The following is a 21,481-nucleotide window of genomic DNA, read 5'->3' as shown; positions in this document are numbered from 1 at the left end:
TGGGGGGACATCAGATAAGTGTGACCTTTTTTTGGGGGGTTGTATAAAGCTTTTGGAAATACACATTTGTTCACTGTTCTCAATATTTTTGCTCTCTTTTTTCCCCAATTGACTTGCATGGGACTTCCTCTGGTTTGCCTTACTGGTCAGTCAGTGTTTGCCCGACAGCCACCAGCTACCTCAGGACATGCCACCAAACACTAAATGGCGCCTTGACCCCCACTTGCCTTTTTCTCTGTCTATTGTTGCCCTTTATTGGGGGTTCCAATCTAAAATCTCGCCAAGGGCACTGACATAGTCAAAGCCCTGTTAACAAATTTCATGAAAAGACCAAAACTAGCAATGAATTAATTATAGTATTTCAATATTTCAAAAAATATTGTGAGACGGACTGTTGGTTTTAGTCTTTTGAAGGAAATTTTTGACTATAAGTAGACATTAGAATAACAACAGCCATATCCCTTTTAGATGAACACAACTACCCGAGCAATGCTTCTGTTTTCATTGATCCAAGGTAAGACTTGTCTTGTGTTGACTGATATGTGTATGAATACACAGTATGAGAGTGCTGCACTGCTCAGGAGAGAAAGAGAGAGAGAGAGAGATGAGGCCCATACAGGTATATGTATGTATAATCCACTTAGCATTGACGTATGAGCTTTGTGTTGACAGGTCTCCTCCAATCAACGCTCTGCGGGCGAGGAGCGTGATCGATGCCAGCGAGGTTACATGTTCATAACACACCTCTTTATCATACCACAAGAGCTGAATACAAATAGTCCCGACGGCTTTCTCCTATGACCACATCTGCCAGTCACCCTCCATCATCTGCACACACACTCATGTCTCTCTTTCTTTTTTTCCTCTTCCTCTTTCGCACTAATGAGAGTAAGTGGAACGTGGTGTTTTCATCTCATCTCAGTAAGCTGTTAGTTAGCTCACAGACAGCAAAAGAAAGACACAATAACAGAGAATATAAGATCTAGCACAAAACGAGGTGCTATGTTTAGATTGCCAGTTGGGTTGTTGTTGTTTTTTTTACACTAAAATCATTTAATTGATTGTGCAGTTACCTTTGAGTATCAGGTAAATGGTTCAGTGGTTCAGTGGTGGTGTATCTTCTAAAGCAACATATTAAATATACATTTCCCACACAGTCTGCCCACCATCTGTTTTAAATTTAAACAAATAACCCAGTTCGGAGTCCTATATTATGCTTTATTTGGGGCAAGTCTTAAATCCAGTACAAGGCTAAAACAGGCATTGTGTGTTTTTAGTGCACTGTGTCTCTGCAGCAGACAAGGCTCACTGAATATACTGTAATATTGTAGTGCTGTGTGTACTTCTTGTAGGTTTACAAACTGAGTTGTCTGGAACCACAAATAACTGTATCGAGTGTTAGGACTGTTTCTCTTCAGGGTTAAAAACGAGGCTCGCAGAGGAACGTTTATCCAATGACTGTACTAAAATTTAACAATCAACAAAACATTGCATTGTTGTTTTGTTTTGTGACTGCCAAACCTCACCAAACCGCCCGTATCTTGTTTCTTAAATTAGTACAAAAACATAAATGGAAACAAAACAAGTTGTGTTTTTTGGGGAGTTATGTGGTGTTACTATTTCTTGGCACAAAAAACAGCCGCGCAAAGCGACTTCATGGAGTCTTTTCATTACCAAGAGGTTACCTGGCAACCTCACAGTGACGGCATTTCCGTTTGCATAAACAAACAAGACGTGTTAATTAGTGAGCTATAAAAGTAGATGTCATAAACATAGTAGCGCAATTAGGTGTATTTTTTAACTTTGGACAGAGCCAGGCTAGCTCTCCCCCCGCACCCCTTTCATATTCTCCAAAATTTGAAGTATCCCTTTAATGAAACAAAATTACCAAATTCCCATTACACCATGTTTTCTTTGTGTTTTCATTTGACTTCCAAAAGACACACCTCATCAGTAGATTGCAATTTGACTCTCAAATCTTGTGTAGTAGACACCAGGGCCTTGATTTTGTTGATAGCAAAGAAATCAAAACAACTGGTGAAAACTAATCAGCTGTACAGCGAGGGATGGGCTTTACTCTCACGGCTGCATCGGTGGAGCTCCGACACGCTGTTGTTGTTTTGACTGTGAAGATGGTCACAGGTAGAGGTCAGTGAGCTTCCAAATCTGGTGACATGATCAAAGGAACTTTTTTAAAATAAACACTGACATCGTTTTGTTTTGCTCCGACACAGAAGACATGAATAATACAAAGTGTGTGTGTGTATGTGTGTGTGTGTGTGTGTGTGTGTGTGTGTACAAAAGAGAGACGACAGAAAATGTGCATGTGTTTGTTCAGGTGAAACAAGAGAATGTAGAGAGATGATAAATGAGTGTTGTAATCTGTGGTAGGCTGATCGCAGTGCAATTATCACATACACACACACACACACACACACACACACACACACACACACACACACACACACACACACACACACACACACACACACACACACACAATATTTCGTGCTTCTACTGTATGTGGTGATATTAGAGTAATACATTATAATCACGGTGTCTGATCGCTCTATCTAGGACGCCGGCTGCACTTTGGGGGATACACCACTGCTTTGTCTGCAAATATACACAGGAATCCAAACACACCCATACAAACCCACACACACCCACACACACACACACACACCCACACACACAAGTATGCAAAGCTATCCTTGTTAGGACATTGCACTGACTTCCATTCATTGTGGACAGCCTAACCCAAACCTTACTCCTAACCTTAATCAGGACCTCAGAAATTATGTTTTGCCTCATTAGGATCAGGCTTTGGTCCCCATGAGGACTACTGGTCCTGACAAGGTTGATGCTTGTAGTGGAAAAGTACCCAATGAGGTAACAAAAACGTGTACAAACACACACACAACCCACAACTCCCTCCCCCCCGCCCGGCTATAATAATGAACCAAATCTCAAAGCTATTAGGTTAGCAGCACATGTACAAACACAATACACTGAGAGCCAACCTGAGGCTGTAAACACTCCAAACACACACACATACACGTGCATACACAGAGCGAGTCAGCCTATTTGAAGCTGTGATTCAGCCTGGCTCAGACTTGATAACAAGGAAACAGAATAAGAGGAAAAATGAGAGTGTTTTGTTGGTGGTGGTTCAGATAATTCTTCATCACACAACTATAGTCTATGTCTGACTTCTTTTTAGTCATGCTGCAGGATTTCCACACCTCACTAGTTAACTTAGTTATGTTATAATAATTGATGGGAATAATTACCAAAACACTAAAAACGCTGCAAGACCAAACTTTTAACAAATTGAAATGATCCTTTCCAGATAGTTCTACAGCAAAATCTGAAGTAATTTAATTTTACAAGAACATTTCCCAACTCATGTTTTTCCAAAAAAGTGAATGTACATAATCTGTACAACAAAAACACTCTACAATGACATATTGCCATCACAAACTATTAAAAAGTTGAACTAACCCAAAGTATTCAATTTCTAAGAACATGCACACTTTTACAGGGTAATCTGGTAAAATAGTATACATAAAAGACAATTAACTTAATCATAAATTGACAATTACAACTGTAATTGATTTGTCTTCAACTGATTAATTGAACCAATGACCCATTTAAGAGGAACTGCAATTTCACATTGATTAGCTTGTTAAAACACAACTTCATTGTTTGAGTCATCAAGTCTGCAATTATCCTGCTCTGAGACAAAGTCTAGGACACATTTTTCAGAGAATAAGGGAAAAAAAAAGGCATCATCTCGTTTGCTTAAAACACTGTAAAGCCTAGTTAAAAAGACAAACCTTGAATAAGCACAGAGTTAACAGTTATATAACTGCATGCAAAAATTAACACAAACAAAACATCTTCCTGCACAGGTGCTTAGGGTCAAATCTGACTCATTTGCTTGAATTTGGCAGTCTGTGACATAACTAAACAACTTCATCTTTCCTCTGAAGTCCAAGCACATAACGACAGTGTCGCTGGTTAGACCATCTGACCAAATACTCGACACAACAGGCTGGTTGTTAATCAGGCGTCCTGTTCTGAGACTTTCTGTGCCTTGATGTTACTTACGTGACAAATGAAGCATGCCAGGGTCAGATGGCAGAGAAAAGTTCTGAGTTTATAATTGAGTTTGGCTCTTTGGCCTCAGAATGAGGGCGAAATGAGATTGTGAGAGAAAGAAAGTGAATAAATGAAAAGAAAAGAAAAAAAAACGGGGAGAAAAGAGAGTGAAAGGAGAAAGAGAATAGGGGAGATTGTTCCTCTCCTTTCTTGCCTCCCACTGACACAAACTCTGTGACAATACAGACTTCCAGCTCTCTGAATCTTATTATCCTGTCCACTCTTTCCTTCTCTTCTCTTTCTCTCTCTCTTTCAATCATTTACAAGTGCCTCTACCAGTCCTGGACCGTAATTGCTATTCTTCCAGAGATGGGGGGAGAAAGAGAGAAAAAGAGGTAGAGAAATACAGAGGGGGAGCGGGGAGGAGAAAAGATGTGATGGAAGGAGGGAATAAGAGGGAGGGAAATGTGTATGAGAGGAAGGGAGAAAGGGAAAGAGGGCAACCACGTGTACAAAACCTTTCCCTCTATGAGATCTTTAACTTTCTTTCACTCTTGCTGTTTTTGTCTCTCTGTTTGGATCCTGCTCTTCTCGTCACCTCTTTCTCACAAGTCCTCAATGTGAATATATCCTCTTAAAATCATTAGTGGCAAAAGCTCCAAGTATGAAATCCTGTTTGTGTATGTGTGTGTGTGTGTGTGTGTCTTCGTGTGAATTTACTGGATCAGAGGATTATTGGTATCTAAGAATCTCCTCGATACATGCTGCCCCAGACACGCGAAACATCCAGTCATCTGCTTGTGCTTGTGGGTGTGTACTTATGCACAGCAACCCGGTATGTGTGTGTGTGAAGAGATAAAGAGTTAACGGTGGTGTATTCACAGCTCTCATACAGCGAGCACAAAAGGCGTAGAGTGTACTGCGACATCCAAGAACTGATAGCTGTGCTGTTTGCGAGACATGCTGCTGCTGCTGCTGGAAAATAAAATCCAGATGACAAAAAGAAAACACGAACGTCACAGAAAGGATCACTGAAATCGGTCCATTCTTGAATTAAAAGGATTGCTGTTCTGCATCTATCTCACACCAAGTCATGTGCCAACGTTTCCTCAAGAGCACAACAGAGAGAGAGATTTTCAAAAAATAGTCCCATAGTGACTGAATTTCTAAGGGATACTAAGGCGAGGTAGTGTTAAAATTGTACATATCTATCGCAGCGAGATGAACAGAAATGAAATAGCTTCTTGAAAGGCGAGAGAAAATGATGGCGTGCTTTCAAAATGGTTAGAAGTAATAGAAGTAAAGTCTAAACCCAGAGACATTAGCGTCAGAGAATATAATGTAGGACCATTTATGGCTTTATTTCAACCAACAGAGATGATATGGCATACGCATCATCCACAGGTCAAGCGATGCCATCACCATATTCTGTTTGGTAACTAGAACAATAAGATATGGGGTGAATAAAGGAGAAACAGTTGCAAATAGATGTAAAGGGAGGATTGTTTCTGGTATTTAGGGTTTCAAGAGTAGATGTCCTGTTCATTTTCAGCATGGACGATTTTTAGTTGACTGGCAGTTGGAGCACTTCCAGCTTAGATGGGCATGAAACTCTCCTGTTTAAGTCATCTGGACCCCCTTTTTAACATTTGATCAACCTTCCACATGTGTAGAGGACTAAACTTGTATTTATTCACTTATGCACTACTACTTACAGTTATCTTTATTTATTTATTCTATTTTTCCTCTCTCTTTTTACACTTTTCCCCATGGTTCCATATTGGCAGTGGTCTTGGCTCTTAATTTAGAGTTGAACAGTGCCTTTTTATGTACTGCTCTGTGTGCAGATGTGAGGTTCCTATTCTACCTTGTTTTGCTTTGTTTTGATATATTCAATACTAGGTGCCGTGTACTGGATGTAGACCTTTGATATGTGGATCTAGACATTTGTTTATGTACCGCATGGCAGATTGATTGCAGGTAGAAGGGATGTAATAGTGTAATGGGTACGGGGCTCTTTTTCTGACTGTGTTAGCAAATATCTGTTTCTTTGATTAAAAAGTAAAGATATACAAGCCTGTGTATGTAACAATGTAAGGAGAGAAGTCAACCATGAATCCCAAGACACATTTCAGTAAGAAACTTCAAAACTCAAAGCTTAAAACTATGTTGTGTGCGCTGATAACAGTGAGAGAAAGCTAAAAATATGTTTTGAAGAAATACATTCAGCAGGTTAAATCAATACACAAAGCTGAAGTAACTTCAAGTGATGGTCATAAAATAAATCCGCAGTGTTGTTGAATTATCCAGGAGACTCCCGTGTTTGTATCTCGAGAAACATTGATGATAACATTAAAAATTAAAACTTTCAAATGGGAATGTGAAGTGGGGAGAATGTCCTCCCGAACCAGCAGCGCCTCCATTAATGACACAGCCAGAAACTACAACATGGAGCGAGTATAAAGACCTTTAGCAGCAGTATTATGAGAAAGAGTGAGAGCTGGTGGCATTATTAAGACTGACTGAACGTGACTTGTGAAAGTATTCTGGTATTTTAATTACAGCGTATCTATGTGTGTGTGAATGTACATGTAAATAAAACCATTAGATGAAATCATTTTACAAGTTCTCTTTGTTTTGTATGTTTCTTTCATCATAAATTCCACTGAAACATATCAAAATGTGAAATCAAAGAACACAGCTCTGCCACAGGCGTTTCCTCTTGGATTTGTTTTATTCTTATGTTCAGGCACATTACAGTAGCATCCGTGAACAGAGAAAGTTACAATCTTTAATAATTATGGGTAAAATATTTTTTTAATTTTCTGGTGTAATGTAAGACAAACAACCTGTGAACACACAGACAAGCCTTAACAAGAAATTTCATTAATGAGAGTGAATTTTAAGCAAGCTCGTGAAAGTAATTATACTTTGAAATACTTCAAATACAAGATCCTGATTCTAGAAAGAGTCTTTGATAGTGCTGTTTCTTACATCAAGTAGTTTTATCAGCATTTATTGAAGTGCTATTCAAGGCTTTATTCAATACCAATGTTGCGCATCATTACCCAAACAAGCCAGGCAAAAAGCATTTAATGGCTTGGATCCATGTGCGCAGTATGTTTTCTGGCGTGTTTTTGTTCTAAGACGGAAGAGGTTGGAAGTAGGGGGGCAAGAAGCAGATGGAGAAAGCATGTACCACAGCATTGTATCCTGGCAGGAAAAACAGGGTGAGGAAACAGGGGAGAGAAGTGGACAAAGATATCGAAAGGCCAAAGGAAAGAGAGAGCACGGAGGAAAGAGTTTAAGAAACAGAGGGATGGCAGAGGAAGAATAAATACAGACAAAAACAGACTAAAGCAGCTGAGGAGACGGAGGAACATAAACACAAAATGAAGAGGGGTGACAGATAATGTGTCCTTACGAGCTAAATTCCATGGCAACACAACACCACTGAAATGAAGGTGGTGTTTCACTACACTGCAGCACTATTACTGTAATTGTTAGGTTTTTAATTAGCTTTGTATTACAGGCTGCCATACATCAAACATCCAGAGAAATGCATTTCTTTTTTATAAAACACAAAAAACGCAGTTCAAATGGTGAAGAAACTGCAGTTTACTGTGGCATCAGACTAGTGATTAGCTCAGTTCCATATAGCATACTAATTATAACCAGCTGAGAGTATATACTGTAGTAAACAAATACAACTACACTCAAAAATGTCAGTGTGCAACCAGAATTCACCAGATTTTTGAGTTTACTTTCGCTCTACACAATTGTCCTGAGAAAATTCAGATTCAAATTCTCACATCTGAAAGGATTTTAAACAAACTGCAGATGGTGGCGAGACTACTCCGGGAAAATCTCTGGAAAAATATTTATCTTTCTCTTTGTGTAGCATCTCTGTCTAATTATTGTGTAATTATAGCTTATTTTAAATCATTTGCATGGCATACTCTAAGTTTTTGTCCGTGAGTTGGATACTTTCAGAGAAGCCAAAGTCGTGAATTTTACACATAGTGGCTTTAAGTTTAATTGGCAGCAGTTTTCCAAAGTTGTCTCGTATAATTTCCTACCAATAGGCTATATAATGCAAATATATTAATTTCTTGTATGCTTACAACATACAGTATAGTATTTATATTATAGTTTTAGGGACACATTTTATTATATAAGGCAAAATTGGGTATTCGCTTCATATGTACAGGTAATATATACAGGTCACTTACAGCAACAATACAAATAGTGGAGCTTTTTTCTCTCACAGAGTAAGCAGATAACTCTCTCATCATCTATCACAGGGGAAAAAAAGAGCAGAGAAAAAAACCTGTGTTGTTTTTAAGAACAGGAACTGTTGTTCAGTTGCCTCTTCAAGAAACAGACAATTATAATAACATAATACTTGATTATCATCACCCTATTAATCTGGAATTAACCAATTCCAAGTAATTTAGAGACAGCAGTCGCGGCAAAGCTTTGGAGGGAAAGCTAATGTTTCGTACGGGCAAACTTGTGTGTTTGTGTGTATGTGTTTCCCTAGATGCTGTTTTTGGCATGATTAGGACTGTTCTCCCCATTACATGATATGAAATCTGGCCCTACCCTGCATGACTGGCAGATGAAACAACATTAGCATGCCAGCATGTGGCTCTGTGTACTGTATGTAAGCATGTGTGTGTGTGTTTGGCGGTACAGCTACAGGTCTCAGTGCCACTGTCCAGCTGGCAGCCTGATGTGGTTGTTGGCACATTATGCTGTGACACACACACACACACACACACACACACACCACAAATGAATTACAAACACTATTCTCGGAAGAGTCGGTATTCTGAAACAGTCGTAGCCAAGCACATGAAGACTCCAAGGTCATGATGCTGTCAGAGCACTGCGTTGTTTAGTGTGGTCCAGCTGGACTAGCATGAAATGGTGCAGGGATTCTTTATTCAAGAACGTGGTCTTTCAATTTGAGAGCATGATTTATTGATTTCACGTTCAGATTTTGTAGTTCTTTCCCTCAAACCCTGCCCTCACACTTACACAGCCCCTACTTGCACTTAGATTTGCTCTGCCTCTGCTCATACTGTTTGCTTACACTACGTGCTATACAGCTACTATTAGGTCTATATGTAGCTATTATAGTGAAAGAAAACGTACGGACACTGGTCTATACATTAACTGTCCTTTTATTCCAAAAGTCATACAAGAAAGCAAAGGAAGTACATTTAATAAAGCCCTGAAGGGGTGGAAGTGGATGAACCCGGATAAAGAGTAATCATCCATACGGGATGAAGAAGAAAAGCGAATGCAAGGAGGCAGGGATCATTTCATTGGTCAACACTACACCTGATATTCTATTGGTTGGGGGATTTTGACAGAATTGTTGCCCAAAAAAATCAGAGAGCAGAGTAGAAATCTGAGAACAGATGTTTTACAAGTGCACAGAATTAGCCTGAGTGCGAGGAGAAGAGCTGAAGCTGGAGCAGGAAATCTATACACGCAACAATATATCTGAGTACAAGCATACAGTTTGAGTAGAAGCAGAGCAAATCTAAGCACAAGCAGGGACTATTTGAGTGCGAGGGCAGGGTTTGAGGGACAGAATTACAAAATGTGAACATGAAATCAATAAAACATGCTCTCAATTTGAAAGACTACACTCTTGAATAAAGGTAGGAAAAAAAGCCCCATACAGGGAGTTGGTTCAGGCTGCCAGAGGATTATACTCAACTTTTCATGCCGCCAGGGCAAGTCAACCAGGAATAACACTAAAAAATAAATTCATCATTGGTCCAGTACTGGGTTGTAAAATCATATTTTAAAAGTTAAGAAACCTCAAATGTACCAGGAGCACGAGGCAGCTTTAATATGCAGTGTATCATCATGTTTTGTGAATTTTTCTAGAATGATCATTTTTCTTGATGCATTTGAAGTCAGTCAGAAAGTCAGTCAATCTCAGTTACGTTAGCTGCTAATTTTGTCCATGATACAATCAAACGTTAAGAAAAAATTAAACCTCAATAAAGTTAGCTTCTCCCTTTATTGCTTATATAGTATTAAATCATACAATGTCAGTCACAAGTTGATTTTTTGGTGTAAAGGCTAATAACATTAAGCTTAAATTAAATATTATAATCACTTATGTAAGCTTCTAATCTTGCTAAGGTATAATGATACAATGTCACCTACATGTTTCATTGAGCTAAAGTCTTACATTAAGCTTCGGTGGAATATCACCAACATTAGCTGCTAACTTTGTTGATCAGGAAGGCTAATGCTAAGCTAAAATGATGCAGTTACGTTAGCCACTTTGTTGATCATAAAGGCTAATGCTAAGCTAAAAAGAAATGTCAGTTACATTCGCTGTTTTGTTGATCTAAGTCTAACATCAACATTAGCTGCTAACTATAATGATCATAAAGGCTAATGTTACCAACTAAAGGCTAAAATTAAGTTAACTGTATACGGCTGAGCACAAAGCAAATTTTTAGGGACAATTGCATACCAAGTCAATGGAAAGTCATGGTGGATGAACACACATTTGCTCTAGGCAGACAGTTCAAGACATTTCAACTAGAGTGAAAAATTTTCAGTCATCCAAGAGCCGAATGACTCTACTTTATAAACATCTGCAGTGGAGGAGAGATACTGGGGGAAAATAATAAAAGGGCTGGAGTTTGTGGTAGAATTTGAAATCTGTTAAAGTCTAAGCTGTAACACAAACACAATCACTCTCCCAACACACTGTCATTGTATTAATGCTAACGAGCAAACAGCTAACTACAGCTAACATCCGTACTGTCTGTACGTTGGTTGTTTTTGATGAACAAACAAATGCAAAACACTCCAGCAGTCAACTCAACATGAATAACATGCGGTGAAAACTCCTTTTACACCTCATGTCCTTTAATATCTGACCTTTTTTTCCAGGAAGAATAGGAAGAATGATGAATTACTGTCTGTCAGTATATCTCTGACCTATATTTACTGCCCATATGTAGGAGCTCCTGAATGTGTCCACACATTATTAAAAATGTATACAGTCTCAGGAAATGCACAAGAGCTGTTTTCAGGTTAAGTTAGGGCATACAAGTGCAAGTACAGCCATTTAATCTCATAAAACTGGCCTGACCAAGCAGGTCTCAATTTTAGTCGCTCTTTAAAAAGGAGAACGTACTCTTTCAGGGAGCTGTCCATGTCGAGCACATATTTTTTTGCTGAACTGAATCTGACATTTGACATTTCTGAAAGGCTGTATGTTGATACTTCTTGCATATGTGTGTGTGTGTGTATTTTGCATGTGTGTAAGCGCACACACAGCAGACACACAGACGCACATAAATCCATCTGAGAGTATCAGTGACAGTAGCTACGTTTACATGGAGCCTAATATTCCAATTGTAATCGGTTTAAAAGCCCAGACAGATAAATGCTCCACATAAACACCTCAATCAGAATAAACAGACCCAAACTGACTGGTAGTTTAAACCTTTTCATGAACCAATCAAAAGAAAAATTCTACCATGTAAACAATTTAACCTGATTACTCTCAGCTGCATTCTTTCTGTGCATGCAACCCCCAATAGGGTACGTGTAAATAATAACAGAACTCAAAAATGGTAAAACTGCAGTTTTTCTGCCACACAGCATCATTTTTTCATTGACTGGATGCCATTTTACAACACAGCAATCCAGAAGAGACCTAATTTATTCATATGACTTTTCAATATCGATCCAGCTTACTACGATGTGCTACGATGCCAAATGGCTCATGCCAGCTTTCAAATAGCTGGTGCAACTCAGCGCAGTTCATCGGATCATGCAGCTGAGATGGCCAGCTAATGTCTCACCTGGCCAGCCTCTGCAGCACCTGCTGGCTGCTCCCACAATGTTGGTGCAACTTTCCAAATAGGTGTTAATTGGATAAACTGACCACATATTGGGAATCTAAATGGTTACTTTCTCGCCTGAAAAATATTAAAACTTAATAAAGTTATATATTGACTGTCAGAAGTAGCCGGCTCGGCCAGCGAAAATCACTAATGCGCTTGCTCTATGGGCCCAATGATCCCAGAAGATCCGGGTAATTTTATACACGGAAGTCAAACTTTTTTGGCTTCATACACCACTGACCAACTTTCATAGAAATGAACGGGGCCCCACCCCCGACGCTGTATCCAGTTCTCTTTGTACATCCATGGCGCTGGGCAGCACTACTACTTCTTCCTCTCATGTTAGACTGAGGGCAGACTGGACAGTACAGCGACTCACTATTGCCCCTGAGGTACAAAGTGGTATTATGAGACAGTATGGGCTGGATGTGGCCGGGGCTAGCTGGTTAGCATGCTAACTTCAGTAGATATCTCTACAACAAAATACATTGATATCTTCAACATAACGTCAAAACTGTTATTTCTTCTCATTCTGTTGGTAATTTTAGTTAATTTTGTAATATTTTAAACTAAAATTCTGGCCAAATCTTACACATTGTACCTTTCAAAATATGAACATTATTGGACGCCTTGACAATAGGAAAATCAGAAATAAAGACCTATTCAAACAAGTCCATGAAAAAATTATCAAAGCCAGGAGGAAGACAAAAGCATGATGTATTCATCACTTTTGCGCATGTCACACGGCTGTTCTGATTAAATGCGTATGCGCATGTCAACAGAAGACCAGATATTAGATGTAAACAGTTGACGTGAAATCTTCAATTGGAATGATTTCAATCAGAATGAAAAGAAGTGTGCGTGTAACTGCAGCTACTGTCCTTCTGTTCAGATCCGTCTTGATCTTCCTCTGCTTTAATCTCCTTTCCTTCTTTTCTCCCTGGAATGCCTTTCTTCTGTCTGTCACCATTAAAGTCTATCAAAATACGCCCAACTCTGTGTGGACGCAAATGCTGCACACACACACACACGGACATCAGACACACCCCCCGGTGGACCTGACTTCTTGAAAGAAACATAGTTTGGAAACTCATTCATGCCAAGATGTAAAGACAGAGGTGGCAAACGGAAGGACAAATGCACACATGCAAACACAAATTAGGTTGAATCTGTGTTGACAGAGTGAAAGGATCAAATATGGTAGTTTTTGGGCAGCTACCAAGAAAGACTAGATCTTGCAACAGATAAAAGCTTTTGGTCAGAAGATCTCAAGTCTCTAACAGTAAGGACAGGAGTTCAGAAATCTAAGGAGAGCATTTAGTGCTTTGTAGACAGGCATCAAAAATGTCTCGGGAGCTTGGCGAGGAGGGAGACAAGAATCAAACTAACACTGTGGCTGTTTTTTTTATTTTGTTAAAAGCCTTGCAGCAGCTTTCTGATCTCGCTGAAGGATTGAAAAGGATGAGTGATACTAAAACAAGGAGTTACAGTACATCCCAATTCCCTTAATTGCATCCACGTTTCCCTCACTGCCGTCTTTGTCTTGCAAAAACCGCAGAGATGTAGTATTAGAGCACTCTGATCAGCCGCAGCGTCATCACTGACAGATTTATAATAAAAGGGTGTGTCGATCCAGCCAAAGACTTGTCGTGTATTCTCGCTCAAGCCTCCACAGGGATCCTTCCCCGCTCCTCGATCGTAGGTCCTCTGAACAGACAACAAGGGAATAGGAATGGCCTTCATGATGGCGGATCAGATCGATTTCAGGGTCAAACAAGGAGCGAGGAGCAAGATGCGATCAAAAAAGGGAATTCAGATGTACCCACAGAGACAGAGACGTAATATACTTCAAATGAAGATGAATTGTGGAAGAGATTAAACAGTTTATGCCCCAAAAACTAACGGGATCCTCATTAAAAATGTAGCTAAATCCTCAAATTGAGTGTAATCCTCCATTAAAATCATCACTGAAACAAAAAACTCTTCTTCAACTCCTCTTCACCACAGCAAATAGCTTAATTTGACCTCTGAAAGTGCTTGCACGGAGGCTCATTATTCAATAATTTTGCACTCTATTGTAATTACATTGGGTGTAAAATGACTTAATGACTGTGGGGGTAAAGTGCAGGCTATATGTTTTAATTTGAGCGCCTTGCAGCTACAAGATATGAACAGAAGAATGACTGTGTTTTTCAACTCTGCACCATATGGTCTCTTTTTTTTTTGTTTTTTTTTTGTTACTTAGCTCAATTAAGGAAACAAGCAAAGAAAAACTACAATTGAAGTCACCCATGCCTGTCTTAAAACTCACAGCAACTGTAGCAGCAGTACACAATGAATCAAAAGCAGCTTGATAACTCAGACCCTCATTTACTACGCAGTGCATCACCATAATTAGGGAACACACAGAGTCATGGATGAATCCTCACAGACAATAGCAGAAATAGAAAACAAACAAAACAAAAACAAAAACAAAAAAAAAAAGATAATTTAAACTGTTTCAACTTGTATGTACCAGATTTTTAACATGTAATTTTTGCATTATTATTATTATTATTATTATTATTATGATTACATGGTTAGAAGAAGAAATAGAGGCATTACAGTTAGCTGAAGCTCTATCAATAGTACAAAAGTTTCTTAAATATTTCAAATGAGTTCTGATGTCGCTTCGGAAAAAGTCTTTGACTGAACTGTGTCAAGGTCTTGCCAACATGTTCTTAAGAAAAGTATTTAAAATACAAAACATTCATGTCTTTCACGCAGATGTTGTAATTTTTATTTGGAGCCTTTTTTAATAAAAGGTCACCTTCATGTTCATGCACTCTCAATGCTTACAACAAGACGCTTCTTGTTGCTAAGGAAGATGTTAACATCTCGACCACAACATCACAGGCTCCTCGGCTGTAAACAAGGTGGTTTAAAGGTGTGGAATGGGCACTATTTTTCTGCTCAGAAAGAGTTTTTTCTTCTTCTTTTAAGATATTGTTTAAGAACCAGCAGCAGCCCTGTGTCATGGGAAAAAAGCCTTGTGAAGAACACAAAAGTAGCCAAAAGTCCTGATTTCCTGTCAACATTGCACTACTTGTAAAAAAAACCCTGCAATTTATCGAACTAATCTGTTGCTTCTTAAGAAGTTTCTCACAAGTGTGATTGCCAGGGAGCTAAATTTTCAGCAGAATTTTGCTAATATTTGAGCAACATGACAGATTTTTGAGGCCAAAATAACTCAGCCTGAGCTGACAATGTTGGCGTCTTCGCAGCCTGTCATTTCTTTGTTATAGTTTGTTTTACTGTTTTGCTGTTCAGTCGCATACAATGTTAGTACACTTACAATTATGAACATTTATTCATTTGGCAGACACTTTTGCCAAGAGCAACATACAAATAAGGCACAATCCAAGCCACAGTAGATCAAGTAGAAGCCAATTCTAAATCCGTCCTGATAGGGAGGCATATCTTCACTAAATGCCATACTTTGCCTTTTCTGAAAGGACTGTGGAAATTAGACCTTCATTAGGTCAGAGTGCCCAAAGTAAGTAATAAAAGCAAGGACCAGATAAAAAGAAAATATGAATATAATAAGTACTAAGTGGCCTCTTAATGGGACTGAACTGAAGAAGCTAATGAGTTTAAATGAGTACTTTAGACACTACTTGGTCTCAGCTACTCACAACAGGAAATGTTATTTAGTTGGAGTAGCAGTTAGACAGAAAGACACAGAGAGATATACAGACAGAGTGACTGAAAACACCCTGAGGTATGAAGGAAAAGCCAGACTGTAAAGAGACAGAGAGAGAGATGCACTCAATCTCTCCACCTGGTGGTGTTTGCCCAGACCTGACAGGCTGGTGAGGACTCCCCCATGCCTGGGGTCTCTCCCGCTCTACTTCTAAGATAAAACATGGTCAGCAGTCCAGAAAAAATAAAAAAGGCATATTTCTCTTATTCAGTAAACTCAGCTGCAGCATACCTGCATACGTTAATGATTCATGCTTCGAGCTGCAGCTTAAATCAGCACTCAGCAGCCACTGTTAAAAGCTGTTTGCATTCAACGTGACAGCCTATTTGGAGTCTTTGTTTGTTGCAGCATTTATATTCAAACACTCTTCTGTTGTGTCGCTGAAATGAGGAAAAAGGAAAAAAGAGGAGGAAAAAATGAATATATTTTTAGAACCTTTTCTCTTCCAAAACTTTATTCCAGCCTGGAAATCACAACTTTCATAGCTTCAGCAGCTGCTTCTGCGTCCTGCAAATGAACAATAAAAAATGATTCTAACCTGGGTACCGAAACCAATAACATACACCCCCACACACAAAAACACACACACACCTACACAAACACAAATACACAAGAGAGATACGGTAGAGAGAGAGTAAAAAATGGACTTTCAATTGTCTCTTACACTGATACAAAGAGATACGTTGCTCACAGCACAATAATACAGAAGCACCAACATTAAAAGCATGTACACACGTTTGCCCTTCTATACTTGTGACCCTCATTCCCTAGTCCCTAACCCTAACCTAAAACTAATTCTAACATGAAACTTGAAACCAAGCCAAAATGTCCTCACAATGCAGAAATGTCCTCACTATCATGGTTTCAAACTTGGTCCTCACAAAGATAGCAATACAAGCACACACACACACACACACACACACACACACACACACACACACACACACACACACACACACACACACACACACACACATCATAGCTTGTGTATATGTATACGTGTCTGTAGCTGATGATGATGTCTATCTGTAGGAATGAGAACAGACAGCGAGATTCCTTTCAGCTTTCACAAAACACACACCTTAGTCAATTCAATTACAGATGTATACACACACACACACACAAACATACACACAGCAAGCAGCTCAATAACAATATATCATAGACTTCATAACAGATCAACTATTTTCACCTCTCTTTCTTGTATGTCGTGCCCCGAACAGCAGCAATCACTGATTCAACAGAAGAAAATACAATAATGAAAATCGCAGTGCGATTTAATGGACTACCTTCTACTTAAGCAATGTGCGAGAAAATACAGGAATAAAAAAATGATGAATGTGCAAATAAGTGGGCTCAAGTGAGGAAGAAGAGAGTTATATTTCCAAGTAGCAGTCAAGCACAAACATTTGAAGTATCACAACAAATAGATTTTTTAAATTGCCTTATTTCATCTGCTGCTCTGGTGTAAATTAATTGGTTCCTCAATTAATTAGGAGAAGAGAAAATCTTTCAAGAATTAATTGATTTTCAGCCACTATGACACTGACTGATTATTAGTGGACAGGCAGTTATTGTATAGTGTCAGCTAATGTTAGCCACTTTTATTCTATCTCAAGACCCTGTAACACCCACCCAAATCCTCCTAATTATAAAAAGGACTATTCTTGCTCAATAGAACTTTGCAATGATTTTGGACGGAGAGTTTTCAAGGATTTATTACATTGTTGGACTGCTAGACTGCTTTGATGGTATGTAATGTTTGGCCACACGAGTGTTGTAGCTCATGTCGGTCCACCACTTTGGTCCAGACTGAAATATTTCAATAAGTATCAGATAGATTGCCATTAAATGTGGTACACACATTCATGTTCCCCTCAGGATGAGTAATAACAATTTTGGTGATGTTCTGCCTTTTCATTTTGCGCCATCATCAGGTCAAAATTTAAATTTGTCAACTAGTAGGCTATTTGGTTTATGACCAAATAGCCTACTTGCCAAATGACATTCTCATCAGCCTCAGCTGTACTTTGTGTTTAGTGAATAGTGAAGACGGCAAACGTTGTACTTGTAAAACATCAGCATGTTAGCATACTGGCCTTAGCTTAGCTTGGCATTAGCTCAAAGAACTAGACTTTTACAGCTCCATAAGAAACAAGAAGAAAAAGGAGAGAGACATAACAGAAAAGAGAAGGAGAAAGGAGAAAGAGGCTGAACTGAACTCAAACACACAGACACACTCCCACAGACACAAACGGTGTGTCCATTGCTAGCTAGTTTACAGCTAATGTACAGTTGGTATTTTGTCTGTTTGGGGTAAATAAACACAAACTGTCCAACATCAAACTCGCGCAAGTGACGCAAGGCAAAAATTTGCCTCGCATTCTGTCTGAACACAGCTTTACAGACTGTTAAAGCTTCAGTTTTACATTGTTTTGCATTGTACCTGGATTATTTTTATGCCAGTGCTTTCTTTTTGAAAATGACCACAATGACAAGTCTAATCTATATGCAGTACATTATATCTAAATTTTCATGTAGCCTGACTCGACCTGTAACAGAGTACTAGCAGGCTGTTAAAGTTCCACATTCACTCGTGTCCCACTGGCAGAACAGTAACATACAATATATTGAAAATAACATAAAATAATAATATAAAGCAGCAAATAAGGCACATATAACGTGTAACATAATCACATAGGAGATTAAAGAGGAAAGCAACATTTTAAAGTACCAAAATTTACTCGTTAACACATGATTCCTTGCTTAAAAACCTTCTACTATGGAATTACTTATGTTTCTACTTCCACTTTTTCATTCATGGTCACAGACTAGTTCTGAAAAAATCTAATACTTGGCAGAAACTCTCTCAAAGCCACACTCTCATAATGACACACACACACATACACAATGTTCGGACTTTGGCTGTGGCCCAAATGGGAGCTGATTTAACTGATGTAACTGCAGTTTTGCTTTTCTGCTGGGTTGAAACCCTTGGCAACCCAACTCTATCTGTCTCCAAAGACACAGTGACAGATCCCATTTCAACAGAGCGCGCTGAAAGACCTGAAAGAAGAGAGGGACGAGGAGAATACTGAAGGGAGGAGGAGGAGGTGAAAGGAGGCGAAATAGGGAGCTGAGGGAGAGATATCAAGTGAGTCAGAGGGAGAAAGTAAGTACTGGCAGAGAGATGGAAAAAGAAATGCATGGACAGGAAGGAGGGAGGATGGGGGGAGACAAACAGACAGAGAATGCAAAGAGGAGGAGAGAGGAAGGACAGAAGGCTTCTTTTGTTTCCTCTCCATCAGCAGCTGTCCTCTCCTCCCTGTTCAACATGCTCTTTCATCTCTAGCCATGCAGAGATAAAGAGAGAGAGAAACAGGGAGGAGAGGAGAGAAACAGAGAGGAGAGGAGATCATCAGCATCTCTCAAGGTAATCTGCTTTCTTTATCCTCTCTCTCTCTCTCTCTCTCTCTTGTTCCTCTGGAAACCTGAGTGAGCTTTGCTGCAGCTAACATGATGCTATGATGTCACCTCATCTTGTGAACCTGTCAAACAGGGTCAACATATGAACAAACCAAGTGTTGTGTTACGTTTCCCTGTATTTCATGCCTTCAAACATATTGTATCATACTGCAATGTACTGCAATGTTGTTTAGAGAATGGCCGCAAGCAAAAACATCATACAGCGTGTATGTAGATGGAAAAGACTCATTGATTCATACATTAAAATAACAAACGTCTTTGTTGGACAAAATAATGAAATGACTGAGTTACAAAGACACCCACACCCATTGTTTTCTACAAAAGCCCACACACCAATGGCACCTTGACACACTCATCAGGTAAGGCCACCGTCCTATTTCCAAGCGTCAATGAGCATCAACTCTTCAGATAAGTGGTAATGATGATTACTTCTTCTGTCTGCGTGACTGATGTGGTGTGTGCTATGGGTGTCAATTCAAGCCTGCCAAATAACATAATGCAGATATAATACAGACACAGGATGCATTATACAGCCATTCTTTAAAGAAATGTCATATTTTAATCTCGAGAAATTGTTGCAGCTCTAGTAGGCTGCAACACCCACTGATTAACCCTGCAAGATCTTTTTATATACTAGTAATTTTGTGCTTTGCCAAATGTATTTTGGTAAGAGTTTAATTGCTGCTTGGATTATAATCACTGGAAACAATTTTTCCATAATTGTGATATTCTTATAATGCATGTCACACGGAGGAGGTTCGGTGGACTTTTGCCTTATGTGTCCCATGTGTTGTTAGGTTTAGTCTACTTAGCACTTGGTGAAGGTAAGGGAAAGATCATATTTTGGGTTGAGTATTGACAAAGTCTGGGTACCATCTCCTCCTTCATGTCAGTCAAGACTGTGATCTTTCTTTAAAGGGGACATACAATGTTTTTTTTTGTGATTTTCTGTTATTTCTACACTGCTATGATGTCGGATATCTACATGGTCAAAGTTCCAAATCCTGAGGTGAACGTATATAAAAATGCTCCTTGTGAGTCAAAAGCCAGGCTTCAGCCTGCTCTGAACGCTTCGTGTGCAAAGTCGCCTCTACTTCCTCCTCGCGATGATGTCAGATTGTTCATGCATGCTCACAAACAGCCGTCTGTTCTGTAGCCTCTGTTGCTAAGGTTGTTCCGCGGGTTGCTCACACTGTCCACTCACCAATTTCAAATCAGATTTGGGCTTGAATATGTACAGATGTATTTGAGAAGTTTCCATTTTGAGTAAAGAATGAGAAAAAGAAGTGAAATCCTACTACTACTGTTTGTTTATGTAGCCTCCAGAACTGCAAGAGGTCAGCCGAGACACAACTTTGTCTGTCAAACAAACAGTAAAGTTGTGGACCTTAAAACCAAAACAATGAGCTGAAAGACACTAAAACTGTCCCATAGAGCTGAGAGGAACTATGGATTGGGTGATAATTCTTGGTGTGTTTGTCACTACGAGCGACCCCTTTCACATTGCATGTAGTTGTTTGATCCATTGTTAATTAAAAAATTAAGATAACAGCAGCTTTACACTTTGATTTACTGCTTTTTGTTTGATGCAGACAACGCCAGAGTTTTGTAAAAATCTGTGCAGTCATAATTTGTGGAGGTGGGATGTTCTTCTGTATTGCAACCCTACTTTGCTATTCAGGCTGATAAGTAGGGTCTGCTTTTGCATCAAACTTCTTACGTTGTGTGGCTTTCAGTGATATATTAAGAAAAATGACCTGTATCAAGCAATCACTTGTGAATATATTTGGAAGTCACCTCTAAAATATTTATCATCATTGTGTTGCGGCTACGACGAGACAGAAGAAAGGGTGAAGGGGACAGAAATGACAGAATGTGAGGAAAAAGCGAGAGGAGAGGAGGGAGGAGAGCGATCCGACTACCAGCACATCTCGTGGTAAACAGATCTCTCTGCCCCCTGCGCTGCGAGCTACAGTCGCTCCTCTCATCGACTACAAAGCCTGCAGGTCTCGGGCCTCTCTTGTTTGCACAAAAACTGCATTCAGATACACAGTGTGAGGGTTTGTTTATCTGGGACTTTACGCCTCTTGTTTCTTCTTTTTCCCTCTCATGATTTTGATGAATTATTAATGCTGTTTCTTGTATTTTCCTCTCACTAATACTATTTTCAGTAAATGCATACAGCATTACAAGGCAATACAATGTGGCGCTGGTTGTTTAGAAGACTGACAGATAGACTGACTAAGCAAGATGG

The 21,481-nt window shown here is 39.3% G+C and overlaps 1 protein-coding gene across 1 annotated transcript in view; it reads right to left on the bottom strand.

Annotated features, from left to right (window-relative positions):
• b4galt2 (UDP-Gal:betaGlcNAc beta 1,4- galactosyltransferase, polypeptide 2) overlaps positions 1-21,481 on the bottom strand; it is a 190,929-nt gene that overhangs the window by 102,216 nt on the left and 67,232 nt on the right. The gene's annotated exons all lie outside the window — the stretch shown is intronic.

This window comes from Thunnus maccoyii, chromosome 12 (assembly GCF_910596095.1).
Source record: "Thunnus maccoyii chromosome 12, fThuMac1.1, whole genome shotgun sequence".
Taxonomy (NCBI): domain Eukaryota; kingdom Metazoa; phylum Chordata; class Actinopteri; order Scombriformes; family Scombridae; genus Thunnus; species Thunnus maccoyii.
Note: the sequence above shows the minus strand (reverse complement) of the source record. Positions and strands in the feature narration are given on the sequence as shown.